Source organism: Nicotiana tabacum, chromosome 2 (assembly GCF_000715075.1).
Source record: "Nicotiana tabacum cultivar K326 chromosome 2, ASM71507v2, whole genome shotgun sequence".
Taxonomy (NCBI): domain Eukaryota; kingdom Viridiplantae; phylum Streptophyta; class Magnoliopsida; order Solanales; family Solanaceae; genus Nicotiana; species Nicotiana tabacum.
Genome location: NC_134081.1, coordinates 68,441,359 through 68,452,596, shown reverse-complemented (window position 1 = coordinate 68,452,596; position 11,238 = coordinate 68,441,359).

Genomic DNA, 11,238 nt, shown 5'->3' with positions numbered 1-11,238 from the left:
GCCCCAGGAAGCTGCGGACTTCTGACGGTGTTGTAGGTCTCAGCCAATTCTTCACTGCATCGATCTTCTGAGTGTCGACACTAATACCCTCATCAGATATCACATGGCCAAGGAATGCTACTGAGTTCAGCCAGAATTCACATTTAGAGAGCTTAGCGTATAACTTATGATGCTGAAGGGTCTGTAATACTATCCGCAAGTGGCCCGCATGTTCCGCCTCCGAACGAGAATACACCAAAATGTCATCAATGAATACGATAACGAACACATCAAAATAGGGCCTGAATACACTATTCATGAGATCCATAAAAGCTGCTGGGGCATTTGTTAGCCCGAACGACATCACTAAGAACTCAAAATGCACATATCTTGTCCGGAAGGCCGTCTTTGGAATATCCTTCTCCTTAACCCTTACCTGATGATATCCTGAACGCAAGTCAATCTTGGAGAAATACTTGTCACCCTGGAGTTGGTCGAACAGGTCATCAATTCTTGGAAGTGGATACTTGTTCTTTATTGTAAACTTATTCAACTGTCGATAATCGATACACATCCTTAACGACCCATCTTTCTTCCGCACGAACAGGACTGGCGCACCCCAAGGTGAAGTGCTAGGCCTAATGAAACCCTTATCCAGCAAGTCCTTCAACTGTGCCTTCAACTCTCGCAACTCTGCCGGGGCCATCCTATATGGAGGGATAGAGATCGGTTGAGTGTCAGGCAATGCATCAATGCTAAACTCAATCTCCCTTTCAGGAGGAAGGCCTGGGAGTTCATCTGGAAAAAATTTAGTATATAAAGTGAAATGTAAACAATTGACTGAGTTGCTACAGTATCTTGTTCTAAAATAAGGGGTGACTACTGTAGCACGTTATCAACAGTTTAGCACATTCAACAGTTTCTACTTAATAGATTCTTGTTCTCTGTTTTAAATCTCGTGAATCTCATCTTTTTAAAACACAAGTAACCAACATTTTAACAAAATAAACTGCAAAGAAATTTTAGGAAAAAGAAACGATTGTTGAGAATAGTATTCTATTTTCTAATGCTGAAGTAATTAGCACTATTTTAAAATGTAGTGGTTTGTTTCCCTAAAGTTCCTTGAGAGTTTATACAATTAATAAACATAAAAATCAAATGCTCTCGTTAACTAGAATTAATTTTAAGTTTTTTAGTAATGAAAATTAATGGGTTGGACTTTAAATTTGAACATATTTTAAGATTTTCTGAGAAATAGTTAAAAGAAAATCGCGTTATATATGAAATATAAAATTAATTTTGCAAGTATCTATCCGGTATTTATTTATTTCTAGAGTCAATCAAAAAATAAAGATAATTGGACTAAACAAAGATCATATCTTGATTCGGAAAAATTAAGGATGAAAAGGTAAGGTCAACTTTGGACTACATTTTCAATTTAAAGAGAGGCATGGGCAGGGGTTTGATCCTCACTATACTTATTAAGGTGTCAAATTTAAATAACTTACCTTTTAAAACTAAAAACTAAAAAACAACTTACCTTTTAGAAGTGTCAACATTGACATTGCATTTTTGTTGATGTTGGAACGCGTTAATCTAAACACATTAGATAGCGCATAAATCGTAAAACGAGAACTTACTTGTTCACGTAGCAGAAGCGGAAAGAACGGATGAACCGCGACTGGAATTACTGGTTGGCGGTGATTGTCACGGTGTGTCGGAGCAACCCCTATATCACAGTCTAAACCCTAGTCTAATTTTTGGAGAAGACTAAGTATAGGAAAATACTTCGTCATGTGATCTTAGTTTTTATTAATTTGTTCTAAAAATAATAAAATATTTTTATAGTCATAAAAATCTCATGCATATTTAAAACTATAACTTTCAAAAGTTTTTTTTTAAAATTTCTTTGTCCAGTCAAATACGATTACATTAATTAAAGCGAATAAAGTAGTTTTTACAAGTAATTTACATTATCAATTAATTTTACAAGAGAAGAAGATGACAGGAAGAGCCAACGAGGCCTAGCTTAACAGGCAAATAGACACCCACAAATTCTTGCATTCTAATTATACTTTTAACATAGCTAAAAAATATTAGCAGCTCCTATTCAATGTACCTATAATATACATTAATCATTTCTGGGGCGGATCTACACGTAGAAATTTGAGTGTTTAAGCACCCATTGACCTCAATTTAGAGTATGTATAATTTCATAAAAAAACTTAACGAAATAGATATAAAAGGTCAGAAAGCACCCATGAAACAGAAATGTTAATGGGTGTTTTGGTTAAGGAAGGTTGCTGGAAGTTTAATGTTGGTGAGGAGCCTTTGTTTTTATCTGTTTTTTTTTTTTTATTTTACTTTACCTAATTCTCTATAACAAAGACAAAAAATTTTCTTAAAAAAAGATCCCAAAGTTCGACCACTTTTAGAGACGAACAATTCCTCCAAAAAGGTAAAACCCACCAATCTTTTTTTTTTTTTTTTGCCAATTACATTCTCATCACCGATTCACGGTGTCCATAATATTAAAATTTGAGTTTTCCCGTTAACTTTTTTCACCATAGTGTTCAAATAGTTGTGTACTTATATAATGTGTAATAACTTTACGTCTAAAAATATTAAACACCCACGAACACAATTTTTTAGATCCGCCACTAAATTATATATATATATATATATATATATATATATATATATATATATATATATATATATATATATTTTCAGCTATTTTATTTCATTATTAAGTTTACTTAAATTAATTTCAAAAGGGATTATATGGTCTATAGGGGCCCAAAAATGTTAGCCTCTGACCCCTACTATAATGAAGCTGAAAATCTTACATCTATAAAGTTAAACTTGAGACCAAAGTCGGCCCGTTTACAAGTAGCTCATAGAGGCATCTCCAAAAAGCCTTGCTGCGGCTTCCGGAAAGGCCTCACAAATGCTTTTTTTTCTCTCTCTCTATAAATAGGGAGCCTAAACAGTTTGTTATGTACATTAACTTCAAGAGAAATAAATCCTCTCTCCCAGATTCTTTTGGCTATATCTTATGTCTTGTATTTATATTATTTATGACATGTTATCAGCACAAGATTCTGTCATTTTACGTATTTACTTTGAATTTGATTTCTAATTCCGTGTCTAACTCCTATGTAAGGCGACAACCTTACATCCGTGGCTAGATCTTGTTCATTCCGAGCATCGTAAGGCAACTTATATCCTTGAGGTGGTGGACTTTTCTTCTCGACAGTAATGATATAGATATCAGTTACATTTGGAGTGGCCAAATTTGTATGAAGTAATTTGAACCTTTTGCTTATATTTAGATTTATATCTTTATCCTCATTTGCTTGGTTATGTTCTACATACACAATACTTATTTTGGTATTTTTTTCATCCTAATTATCTTAATAAATGATTATAAAGTAAATAACATTGTTAGATCCACTTAAATTACAGCAGAGATTGCAAGAAATATATAATTACCCGCAATGACAATATTTCCTAAGTCTTGTTATGACTTAACTTCATGGTTCAATTGAACTCTAGCAGAGTACAACCACCAGAAGTGGCTATATTTTCGTATGTCATATTTACTAAATTTGTTAACCACCAGAAGTGGTATATGCCTATGACTGCCAGAAGTGATAATTTAGACTTGCTATGGTTACAATTGAAGATAAGTCAGAGGAAATTTTTCTATATTACATGCATGCCTCGATTCGCTCATGAAGTAGCAAATATCTTAAAAGAGATTCTAAACCATTCGCAATTTGATGTGGTTAATGCAAGTTCAGATAATTTTGTTCCATTCCCTGAAGGATGAGAAATTTTGATAAATAATGAACTATTCCCTAAAGCGAATATGGCAATATTAATAAAACTTATAAATACGAAGGCTCTCTTAGTTGTGAATATATCAGAACTCACCTCTAGAAGAGGTAACATGCTTGGAAGAAGATATCCTCAATATTTCATACTTTAAAATTGCTCCTGAAGTAGTAAATATTCAAAATTTTCTCCTGAAGCAGAAAAGTTTAAAAAATATATTATGAAACGGTGTCTTCTTTTTCTTAAATAAGATAATGAGCCATTTAAAACTGTGTATAAAATACATTCAAATATTTAAGTTTTATTCCCCGAAGTGAATAAAGAAATACAACAACTCACCTTGTGTCACGACCCAAAATTCCAACCCGTTGTGATGGCGCCTAACACACTTTCTAGGCAAGCCGTACGTAATGATAATGATCCAAAACAACGAAATTTATAGAAATAACATAAGCCTAAAATCTCAATGTAATAAAATACCACTAATACATGATAAATCCTCCCCAGAACTAGTAAATACATAGTCATGAGCTCTAATACGGGAATACAAATCCGAAATAACTAAATATAATACTGTCTAAAATAAAGACAACAGTACATAAGAAAAGACAAGTCAGGATTGTGGACGGAAATGCAGCTCTACCTCGTTTCTCGATACTCTGCTCAATCTCGACTGTGCTACTGATAGCTGTTACCAACACCTGGATCTGCACAATTAAGTGTAGAGTATAGCATGAGTACAACCGACTCAATGTACTCAATATGTATCGTAACTAATCTCGACGAGGTGAAAGAAGCAAGAATTATAAATGATACCTGCTATGACCTGTACGGTTTCATCAATTTAACAAGTACAGAACAATAATGTGATCAAGTATAAAGCACAGAAGGAACTATCTGTGTGTGGGTATGTAAAATTATTCAAGTACTCTGCTCAGTAAATAATACAACATATAAGGGTAATATGCAAATGGATCAGGTAGATAACCATGAAAATTGCAAGTAAAGATGAAATGCAAATCCAACGAACACTGGCCAGATTTTCCTCAACCATTCATATCCGTACCAAACTACTGATCAATTTTCCTAAATATCTGTGTGTACACTATCAAGAGAAAAAAATGAGAGGGTGACCCTAGGGGGATGGATCCATATTCACACACTACAGGATAATTCACGTACTGCACGGATAACTCAGGTGTTGCACGGACAACTCACGTCTAATAGTATCAACCGCATGGACAACACACATGTTGTACGAACAACTCACGTGCTAATAATATTAATATCTGGATCCTCACGGACAACCCACGTGATGATAATATCAACCGTACAGATAACTCACGTGTCAATAATCACAATCCGCCCCACATGGTCATATGCTACCAGTCCACATTAACTCACAGAAAGAAAATATACGAGAATACATGTACATGATCAATGATTATCAAGTTTCATACTCCTGGACTGATATAACTAACATGCTATAGTATAGGCATCTGCAAAGTGTGCTATCACAGCTAAAACAAATAATTTCATCATGGAATAGCAGTTTACCAGGTTTATTCGGGAAAATAACCTCATTGAAATTTCAAATGGGTACAAATAGCTCACAGAGGGGTAAAAATAGGATAAACATCTCATCTTGAATCTAAGCAATCAATTCAAGGTATGTCATAGCCTAAGTACTACCCCGAGCATGTGAATAATATCTCTGTACACGCATATGGGCTCAACCCCACACATTTGCGCCACTTATAGCACGTAGCAATCACAAATAATTCAGGAAACTAGTGCCTCAACCAAGTTTAGATTAGATACTTACCTCAAGCAAGCCAAATTACTCCTCTAACAAGCCCTTCCCGCGCGTATCGACCTCCGTACGATCCAAATCTAGTCAAAGTAATGCAATACCATCAATAAAATCAAAAGTCAACCCTGGGCCCGCACCTCAAAATACGACAAAATTCATAAATTTTAAACTCCCATTCAATTACGAGTTCAACCATACCAATTTCATCCAATTCCGACCTCGATTTGACCTCCAAGTCTTCTATTTTCACTTTAGGAAGTTTTTACTAAAATCCCCCTTTTCTTTACTTTAATTTACCAAATAAATGATAAAAACTAAGATGGAATCATGAATCATGAATAAATCCGAGTAAAAAATACTTGTCCCAATCAAAATCGTTAAAATCCCCTCCAAAATCGCCCAAAACCAAGCTATACAACTCAAAATATGATATAATAACTCTAACCCTCGATTTGGGTTTTTAACAGTATGCCCAGGTACTGTGCATTGCGAACGCGGGACACATGTCGCATTCGCAAAGACCAAAAATGATCTGCCCAGAAAAAAGCCTTCGCGTTCGCGTCCTCCAACTCGCAAACATGATGAAGCAAACATCCAAACCTTCGCAAACACAGCCTGGGCCTCGCAAACGCGTAGGCTAAAACCCTCGCAGCACCTAGCTACTTCGTGAATGCGAAAACTCCATCGCGAACGCGCAGAAGGGTGACTGCCCAGCCCATAACCCTTCCTGAACGCGAACGCCTTTTCGCGAACACGAAGAAGGAAACCAGAATCGAGGCATCATCAGTCCAAAACCAAGGTAGAATAGTTCTTAGCCCATCCGAATCACACTCGAGGCCCCCGGGATCCCGTCCAAACTTACCAACAAGTCCTAAAACATAATACGAACTTGCTTGAAGCCCTAAATTACATCAACCAATACCAAAACCATGAATCATACATCGAATCAAGCCTAATAAACTAATGAACTTCCAACTTCTAAAACTAATACCGAATCATATCAAACCAATTCCAAATGAGCTCAAATTTTGCACACAAGTCATAAATGATACGACGGACCTACGCCAATTTTTGGAATCAAAATACGAATCCGATATAAAAAAAGTCAACTCTCGGTCAAACCTCTCAACTTTTCAAACCTTCAACTTTCCAACTTTTGCCAAAAATTATCAAATCAACTTACGGACCTCCAAATCAATATCCTGACATACACGTAAGTCCAAAATTACCATACAAAGCTATCAGAACCCTCAAAATTTCATTCCGAAGTTGTTTACACAAAAGTCAAACTCTGGTCAACTCTTCCAACTTAAGCTTCCAATTTTGGGTCTAAGTATCCCAATTCACTCCGAACATTCCCAGAACCAAACCAACCACCTCGGCAAGTTACATAACCATAAATGAACATAGAATAAGCAATAAATAGGGGAACGGGGCTACAATACATAAAATGACTGGTCGAGTAGTTACATTCTCTCCCTTTTAAACAAACGTTCATCCTCGAATGGGTCTAGAATCTAAAATGGAGTCTCAAATAGGTGTGGATATCTACTCCTCATCTCTTGGTAGTCCTCCCAAGTAGCCTCCTCGACTGGCTTACCTCTCCAACGAACTTTCACTGATGTTATATTCTTTGACCTCAACATTCTTACTTGCCGATCCAAAATGGTCACCGGCTCCACATCATAAGTCAAATCCCTATCTAACTGAACCGTGCTAAAGTACAAAACATACGACGGATCACTATAATACCTCTGGAGCATCAAAACATGAAACACAGGGTGAACACCTGATAGACTAGGTGGAAATGCAAGTCTGTAAGCCACCTCTCCCACTCTCTCAAGCACCTTAAAAGGACCAATATACTGAGAGCTCAACTTGCCCTTCTTCTCAAACCTCATCACACCCTTCATGGGTGAAACTCTGAGTAAGACCTTCTCCCCCACCATATACGTAACATCACGAACATTCTTATCGACATAACTCTTCTGTCTGGACTGTGCTTAACGAATCCAATTCTGAATCAACTTGACTTTCTCCAAGGCATCCCAAACCAAATCAGCACCCAACAACCTAGCCTCTCCCGGCTCAAACCAACCAACTGGAGAACGACACCGCCTCCCATATAAAGTCTCATAAGGAGTCATCTGAATACTCAAATGATAGCTGTTGTTGTAGGCAAACTTTGCAAGTGGTAAGAACTGATCTCATGAACCCCCCAAAATCCATAACACATGTGCATAACATATCCTCCAAGATCTGAATGATGTGTTCGGACTGCCCGTCCATCTAGGGGTGGAATGCTTTACTCAACTCAACCTGTGTACCTAACTCGCATTGCACAACACTCCAGAAATATGATGTGAACTGCGTGCCTCGATCGGAGATAATGGACACCGACACACCATAAAGACGAATACTCTCACGGATATAGATCTGAGCCAGTTGCTCTGAAGAGTAGTTAGTCACAACCGGAATAAAGTGAGCAAACTTAGTCAGTCTGTCCATAATAACCCACACTCAATGGGAGCCCAACAATGAAATCCATAGTAATATGCTCCCACTTCCACTCGAGAATCTCAAATCTTTGAAGTAAACCGCATTGCCTCTGATGCTCGTACTTCACCTGCTGGCAGTTCAAACACCAATCCACAAACTCTGCTATATCTTTCTTCATTCTTCTCCACCAATAGTGTTGCCTCAAATCCTGATACATCTTAGTGGCACCCACATGAATGTAGTACCACGAACTGTGGGCCTTCTCAAGAATTAACTCATGCAACCCTTTTACATTGGGCACACAAACTTGACCCTACATTCGCAACACCCCATCATCTCATATACAAACCTCCTTGGCATCACTGTGATGCACCGTGTCCTTAAGAAAGAGCAAATGGGGATCGCCATACTGACGCACTCTGATGCACTCATACAAAGAAGACCGAGATACTATTCAAGCAAGAGCTCGGCTTAGGCTCCGAAATATCTAGCTTCACGAATTGATTGGCCAACGCCTGAACATCCAATGCTAGCAACCTTTCACCAACTAAAATATATGAAAGGCTACCTATACTTTCAGTCTTTCTACTCAAGGCATCTGCGACCACATTGGCCTTCTCGGGATGATACAAAATGGTAATATCATAGTCTTTTAACAACTCTAACCACCTCCGCTGCCTCAAGTTTAGATCCTTCTGCTTAAACAAGTGTTGTAGACTCTGATGATCTGTGAATACCTCACAAGACACGCCATAGAGATAGTGCCTCCAAATATTTAATGCGTGAACAATGGCTGCCAACTCTAAATCATGAATGGTATAGTTCTTCTCATGGGCCTTCAGCTGACGTGAAGCATAAGCAATCACCCTAACTTCCTGCATCAAGACACACCCGATGCTAATCCGCGAAGCATCACAATAAACTGTATATAAACCCGATGCTGACGATAAAACTAGAACTGAAGCTGTGGTTAAGGCAGTCTTGAACTTCTGAAAGCTCTCCTAACACTCATCAAACCACTCTCCTAATACTCATCAAACCACCTGAATGGGGCACCCTTCTGGGTCAATCTAGTCAAAGGTGAAGCAATGGACGAGAACTTTTCTACAAAACGGCGATAATACCCTACCAAACCAAGGAAACTTTTAATCTCAGTAGATGAAGATGGTTTGGGCAAACTCTGAAATGCCTCAATCTTCTTAGGATCTACCTTGATCCCATCACTAGACACTATGTGGCCCAAGAATGCCATCGAATCAAGCCAAAATTCACACATGGAGATTTTAGCATAGAGTTTATTAACCCTCAAGGTCTGGAGTATAATCCTTAGATGTTGCTCATGCTCCTTCTGGTTGTGTGAGTATACCAATTTATCATCAGTGAATACTTTGATGAAAGAATCAAGATACAACTGCTGGGGTATTGGTCAGCCCAAAATACATCACAAGAAACACGTAGTGCCTATAGCGGGTCTTGAAAGTCGTCTTCAGAATATCAGAATCCCGAATCTTCAACTGATGATACCCTAACCTCAAATCAATCTTTGAAAACACTATGGCACCCTGAAGCTGGTCAAATAAGTCATCAATGCACGGTAGTGGGTACTTGTTCTTAATTGTAAATTTGTTTAACTGCTGGTAGTCAATACACATCCTCATGGTACCATCATTCTTCTTCTTCTTCACAAATTGAACCAGCGGACCCCAAGGTGACACACAGGGCATGATGTAGCCCTTATCAAGCAACTCTTGAAGTTATTCCATTAATTCTTTCAATTTCGCTGGTGCCATGCAGTAAGGTAGAATAGAGATGGACTGAGTGCCCGACACCAGATCAATACCAAAATCAATGTCCCTGTCAGGTGGCATGCCTGACAGGTTTGCAGGAGACACATTTGGGAAGTATCTCACTATCGAAACTGACTCAACGGTAGGAGAATCAATGCCAACATCCCTCACAAAGGCCAAATATACCAGACATCCCTTCCTAACCAATCGCTGAGCCTTTAGATATGAAATCACTCTACTAGGAACATAATCCAAGGAACCTCTCCGCTCAACCCTAGGCAATCCCGGCATCGCCAATGTCACGGTCTTAGAGTGACAATCCAAAATAGCGTGACATGGTGACAACCAATCCATGCCTAAAATCACGTCAAAATCAACCATTCTAAGCAATAAGAGATCGACTCTTGTCGCAAATCCCCTAATAGTTACCACACACGACCTCTATGCACAATCTATAATAATAGAATCACCCACCGGTGTGGATACGTGAACATGCATAACTAAAGAATCACGGGGCGTATCCAAATAATGAGTTAAGTATGATGACACATATGAATAAGTGGAACCAGGATCAAATAATACCCAAGCATCTCTACGGCACACTGGAATAATACCTGTGATCACGACATCGGAAGAAACTACCTTTGGCCTGGCTGGAAATGCATAGTAATGGGTCGGACCACCGCCTGATCGACCTCCCCCACTAGGGCGGCCTCGAGCTAACTGAGCCACACCCCGAGTTGGTTGTGCGGGTGGTGTATCTGTGAATGCTGAAATCATAGAGTGAGAACTCTACTGTGGGACCCTACTCAACAGTCTAGGGCAATCTCTCTTGAGATGACTCAAGTCCCCGCACTCAAAACAACCTCTCCTCTGACGGAGATACTGACCTTGATGATCAGAATAGCTGCCTATGGAACCCTGTGCAGCTGAAGCATGGTAATAACTCTGTGCCGGCAACACTGAATGATGACTGAGCTAGACATGTACTATAAGAATTATGGCTAGCTGAATGGGTCTAGAAGAGCGACCCCTGCTGTAATGGGACTGACCTCTAGATGAGGTACTACTGAAACCACCTAAACTACAAGGCCTCTTGGCCTCCCGCTCCTCACGCTCCTGCCTGTGAACCAACTCTAAGCATCTAGCAATCTTGACCACCTAGTCAAACCTAGCAACCATCGCAGTCTACCGAGCCATAATAAAGCGTAAACTATAGTTGAGGCTATCAATGAACCTCCTAATCTTCTTCCTCGCAGTGAGAACCAACCATACCACGTGACGAGCCAACTATGCAGACCTCATCTCATATTGAGTCAC